This window comes from Adiantum capillus-veneris, chromosome 17 (genome assembly GCF_014529385.1).
Source record: "Adiantum capillus-veneris isolate H3 chromosome 17, ASM1452938v2, whole genome shotgun sequence".
NCBI classification, from domain to species: domain Eukaryota; kingdom Viridiplantae; phylum Streptophyta; class Polypodiopsida; order Polypodiales; family Pteridaceae; genus Adiantum; species Adiantum capillus-veneris.
Window position 1 is genome coordinate 69,097,776 of NC_140947.1, and position 6,142 is coordinate 69,103,917.

Sequence of the window (6,142 nt, forward strand, 5' to 3'; positions counted from 1 at the left end):
GGATGTGCCCTCAAGAAGAGGAGAGAATCGTCTGCAAGCATTTTTGCAAGTAGTTGGTTGTTTCATGGAAGAGCCAGGCCTTGCAACTCCCCACTCTCAGCACTAGCTTTGAGCGTCATGATTAAAGGGTGTGAACCTATGGAAAAAAGTAGGGGGGCCAGAGAACATCCCTACTTAATAGACCTTTTGACCTCAAAAGAGCCCACTATTCTATCGTTGAATAGGAGCTCTGATTGGCTACCAGCCTCTAGTGACTGAATAAGACGACATAGGCGAGGCCCAAATCCCAGAGCTTCCATGGCTGCTTCTATATATGTCCATGTTATTCTATCATAAGCCTTATCCAGGTCAAGCTGCAGCAAAATGCACTCTTGCTTTGTGAAAGTTGTGTATTCAATACCTACCATTGCTGCCAAGATGTTATCGTATATGGACCTTCCTTTGATGAACCCATGTTGATGGAGAGATATGATCTTGTTAAGTAGGTTAGTCTGAGGGCTACTTCCTTGGCAACAATTTTGTAGGCCACCATCATCATCGTTATGGGGCGCCAATGTTTTAGTTGAGAACAACACAACTATTTGGGGATGGGTTTGATAAGACCTCTCTTTACACTTATCTCCAACGACCCTTCGACAATGGCTTTGTTGGTTAAACTTGTGACTGGGGCCTTCACATCATCCCAAAATTCTCTAAAGAATTCTGTCGTCATCCCATCCCAACTAGGGGACTTCTCCTTGCCAAGGGCTTGCAATGCTAGTGAGCATTCGTCTTCGGAAAATGCCCCTTCCAGGATTTTAGCTTCTGACTGGGGAATCTTCTTCTCGACACTCTGAAGTAAGGTCCTTTTGGCTTCATCTACTTCCCGAGACTGGATTTCTGGTCGTCCAATGATTTGGCTAAGATAGTTCAACATCAGACTGGCCATCTCATCTTGGTTATGAACTGTTATCCCTTTCTCGTCATAGAGCAAGTGGACGTGGCCCCTACTCTTCTTGATTTTCAAATCCCTAAAAAAATGAGCTTGATTAGAGGCTTCTGGTTGTAAGGAAGTTTCCCTGGAGAGAATCCTTGCCTTTCTGATATCTTCCAATTGCTCATTAGCTAGGCAAGCTTTGACTTCAAGCCATTGCTTGTGCTCTTCCTCAGTAGCAAGCCCATTGGATTTTGTGGAAGTTGTACCTCACCTGTAAGATGAAGAAGGTGCGTCTCCCTAGATTTTTTAAAATGGGGGCCCGAGGTTTTGATTGCTTTCTGAATACTTTGAGCAAATAGGTCCCACGCAGTGTGTTTGTTGAGATCGACATCTTTTTGGAGCTTACCCAATGCTTTCTTGGTTAAATTCTTGAAAAGAGGATCGTTGAATAGGTGTGCCCCTGTAACTAGCAGTTTTTTCCTACCTCCTGGGGTCTGGTCCTCCTCTTTATTCTTCTTAAAATGTATGTGCAGGAGTATGTGATTGAAAGGCTTTTTGATGGGACTACCTTCATCTCTAGCATCGACGGTATCCAGTCAGCTTGGTGTGAGTAGTAACATCTATCCAGCCTGGAGGTAGTACGGGCATACTAGAGACTTGTGTAGGTGAAACCTGGTGTGCTGTTCCATGGGCCAACTTGCCATAAGTCGATCATCACCCACTTTTCGTATGAACTTTGCCATTTAGTCCTTTTCGATCCGGCTATCATACCAGAGGATCCTAGTCTGTCCTTGCTCTTTTCCACCATATTGAAGTCGCCAACTAACAACCACTCTCCTTCTATAGGAGTATCTCTAAGATGCATCCATAGTTTAGCTCTATCTTTTTCATTGCAAGGGCCTTACACATTCACAATGGTGAAGGGATGCCCTTCCCATCTAATTCTAATTCCCAGGATTCTTCAGAGGGGTGGTTCAGAACTAGCTTCGGCTCCAATTCCCTGTCCACAGCATTGAGTACACCACTGAAACCGTTACTTCCTTCTCCATAGAAAACAAGTTTCTTTCCTAGATCCTGCTTTCTCTTGCTATGAGCATCCAAGTGATGTTCTTGGATGGCCCAACAATTGACTGCCTTTTCCTTTTTTTATCTCCTCCCAGAAAAGGGTACTCTTCTTTTGGGTCTTCCCTTTACGTTCCAAGATTATATAGTGAGAGACTCCATCATTAAAGAGGGCTCATTGGGATAGAGGAACGAGTTCTTCAGCATCCAAATCGTGCACACACTCCCTCTCCTTGTCTCTGAAGAGTCCGGGGGTTTCAGGTGAGGAGATTCCTTTTCTTGCAATAGTGCAAATGGATTGTGAAGTGGGATAGTGCACCCCCCTCCTTGCAAGGGGGTGGGGGATGGAGCAGATCCTTTCCCCTCTAGTGTTCTCACGACTTTGAGCACTTTGGAGTCTCTTGCCACTGACTTCACCCTTTTGGCTCTTTTCAGACCAGGGACTTGAACAGCTTCGCCATTGTGACCGTCATAAATTTCAGGGGAGCAACGGGAGTAATGATTACATTATCCTTGCATGAGCCTTCTGGGATTCGTTGCATGGGAATCGATTTCTCTACAATCTTTTCCTGCATCTTTATATCCATTTTGTCGCATACCATAGCTTCTTTATCCTTCTCTGCACTTGCCCCTTCGTTACTGCCTCCTTGCTTCTCCAACCCTTCCATCCGGGTTTCCTTTTCACTGGGGACCTGAGCTGCAGTACCATTAGCCTTCTTTGGGAAATCCTTGGTGAAGTGTCCAAAGTTGTTGCATTTAAAACATGCTCCAAAGTATGTCCCAAGTTTAGCGGAATAGTAACAAGCTCAGCTCCAACATTGATTACCATGCTCTTAGGTGGCGTTTTAGAAACATCCCAACCTATACAAACCCTCTCTTGCTAGGAATAAATAGGGGGGTGCCTAGCTGACTGGCAAGCATCCTAAGATTGTCCCAAAGCCAGCTAGGCAGACCCACAAACTCCACCTAGACAAGATTGAACCCTTGAAGAGATTCAACTGAGTCGAACACTGGCTCCCAAGGCACCACACAAACCGTAGTCCTATTAAATACAAGGGGCCCTTTGTCAAGGATCATTACCACATCGGAGGCCTCTTTGAATCTCACTGAGCAAAAACCTTTAGCTAGGTAGAAAGTACTTTCGATTGCTCCTCCATGACCAAGAACTTGCGGGCCCTGAAGCCATTGTATCATCTCCAACCTGTTCGGGATTCTTCCACTGAACCCAAATACAAGCTTTAGCTTAGCTTGCCTAGCTAACTGTTTTTTTTATAAGTGTTGGTGGAATCGCCACAATAATAGTCTCGGCAACCTCCACCTGTTGTGGCAAAGACTTTTTTAAAGCAGCAAAGGCCCGATCTGCCAACCCGTCTTCTACCATCCCGCTGTCATCCTCTTGGGATCAAGTTCTTTTATTGTTGTTAGGGCCGGACTCAATCATTTTGTTGACTTCCTTGAGCTCTTGCTCGAGTCTAGCTCTTGCATTCTGCAGTTTCTTACTATTTGCTTCACTCGACAACCTTATTGATGTACCTTTTCCATCGTCCTTAGAGTCGGGCCCCTTGAGTATGCCAGCAAACGAAATGCCAGGCCTACGAGCTGTTGATAAACTTGTCGCCTTACTTCTGTTCGTACAGATGGGGCCTTGAGGAACCCCATCTTTGAGGGTTTTTACTTCAAATTACATCCTTGATCTGATCCCAATTTTTCTCTTGTTTCTTCAGAGAAAACTTTTTCAGTCGACATAGTTTTGTCATTTTCCGTAGTTGGAGCTCTTGGCGAATTGGGACGCGACATTTCCACATCATGCAACAGTTGCAAGACCAAGCCATCTCCTACTTGCATCGACTACCTCCATGTCCGCTATCTTTTTTATCGCTAGTATGTGTGAGAATTTTACAATGTCTTCATCTATGACCACAGTGTCGATTTCCATTACCAAGTAGTAGAGGCCAACTTGGTGCCAAGTGGACAAAAAACTTGGTGCCAAGTGGACAAAAAAACTGAGAGGGAGATCTAGCAATGGCTCAATTCATAAAAGTTTCTCACCAATTCTTAATCTTGTTTTGGGAGTATAGATGCATTCCTCTCTTTTTTTTGTGGTTGAGTAAACAAAAACGATTTCTATGTCAAAAAAGGGCAAGTATAGTGTCAAGTATCTATCGACTTGTTTGCTAGGTCAAGTATCTATCATGACAAATTTTGCAAGGTAATGCACACATGAGGCTTATGTATTAGACGCAAAACGTAGTTGTAACTTTGCCTTTTGTTTTTTTTTTTTAATTATACCTTTTTTTGAAACTATACCACGACTTCATAGCTACATATCCAAGGCCATGGGTGTGAGTGTTGCCTATGTCTAAAGGGAGTTTTACGTGTTGCAGGCAATGTAGCATTCCATGCCAACAAAATTGTTCGCTTGCCATTGGACAAATTCTCACAATAATTCCCACATTGTGACTTACCTCAACATCATGAGCTTCTATGAGGGAGGCACCGCATATCTAGCTAGGTACGATTGAGGGGGACCACTGGCCCCGGGGCCCGGTGGTCCCCTGCCTCCAATCCTACCTAGCTAGGTATGTGGTGCCTCTCGGCAGAAGCTCATGATGTTATGCATTGTATGAAAAACACTGAAAAGACTCCATTTTCCTACATAAGAAAATTTATAAATCTTCTTGTGTTGATAGTGTTCACTACTATGAAGGGCTTATTGAGATATAATGAGCAGGGTAGAAGAGGGCGATTGTTGCAAGCTTTATCAAAATCAGCTAGAGTTAGGAAAAGGGTGGCCTAGTTGATTGACGTGAATGGGCGAGGGTAAAGCCTCGCTCGTGGGAAACGTGTGTTACTCATGAAGGTGTGTTGATGTGTCATGAGTTACATTCTAATGGATTAAGAAGGGATTGGGAAGCTAAAAAGTTGACGTTTGTGAAAGGTGTGAACGTGACAAAAAGGTGGTGCCTTGGCATATCAGATGAGGGCTGCGGGCAACTAGGTAACGATTTGTCTGCATGCCTGGGTTCCTTTAATATCTTACTTTGGCCGCTTCTCTCTCTGGCTCTCTCTCATAAACACCTACCGCTAGCTCAGCAGCTTTCTTTCTCTCTCACACGCACCCACAATATATCAATGGGTCGCTTGCACCACAGCTTAGTGTGGGTGTCGGTGCGGGTGCGTCTGTGTAAGTCTGCATGTGTGGGAAGCAGCGCGTGATGGCGATGAAGCAGAGGTTACAAGGAAGTGTATATCTCTGCTTGCAACCTCGCCTCTCAGAGGCGCTGCTGGGCTCTCCTTCCTCTCGCCATCTCTGAGGTAAGTTTCATTTTACTATATTCATATTCCTTTTCATTTTGCTAACACCCCTTTATACCATCGGGCTATGCACACAAGAAGTTTTGGACAAATTCTCACAACAATTCCCACATTGTGACTAACCTCAACATCATGCGCTTCTGTGAGGGAGGCACCGCCGGCCCGATGGGGGGGCCGTTGCCCCCCATCGTACCTAGCTAGGTATGCAGTGCCTCTTGAGCAGAAGCTCATGATGTTATTCATTGTATGAAAAACATTGGAAAAGACTCCGTCTTACTACATGAGAAAATTTCTAAATATTCTTGTGGTGCTTGTGGTTTATATCATTAGGGTGTGCTTGTGGAAGTTTTCTTATAAAATCATTTTTCCCAACTAGTGACAAAATTTATACATGTAGAATTCGTCAAGTTTCCGATCATTGGATAGCTCTCGAGAAATCGTGTGCACCATTTACATGAAAGAGTGCAATATATTACCATAGAAGATGTTTTCGTATTTGAATGATCACAAATACATTAATTTGAGGGGTATAAATGAAGAGATGTAGGGCAAAGGGGCCAATAGAAGGACATTCAAAATGTAGTAGCCGATAGAAGGAAATTAAAATCGTTATAAATTAATCATGTGCCAGAATTAATAGTTTTCGATGAAATTGACATGCCTCCCCCATCATGAAACTCGAATATTTTGAAGAGAATTTACATTTTATTTAATGTTGTTCTAGTTTTGGACCTTGTCTGGCTATTGGCCCCTTTATCCTATTGAGTGTGTAGAAAATTGGCCACCTTTTGATGTGAACGCATATCCCGTTTACCTTAAATGATGAAGGTTTGTGAGAAAAACCAAGTA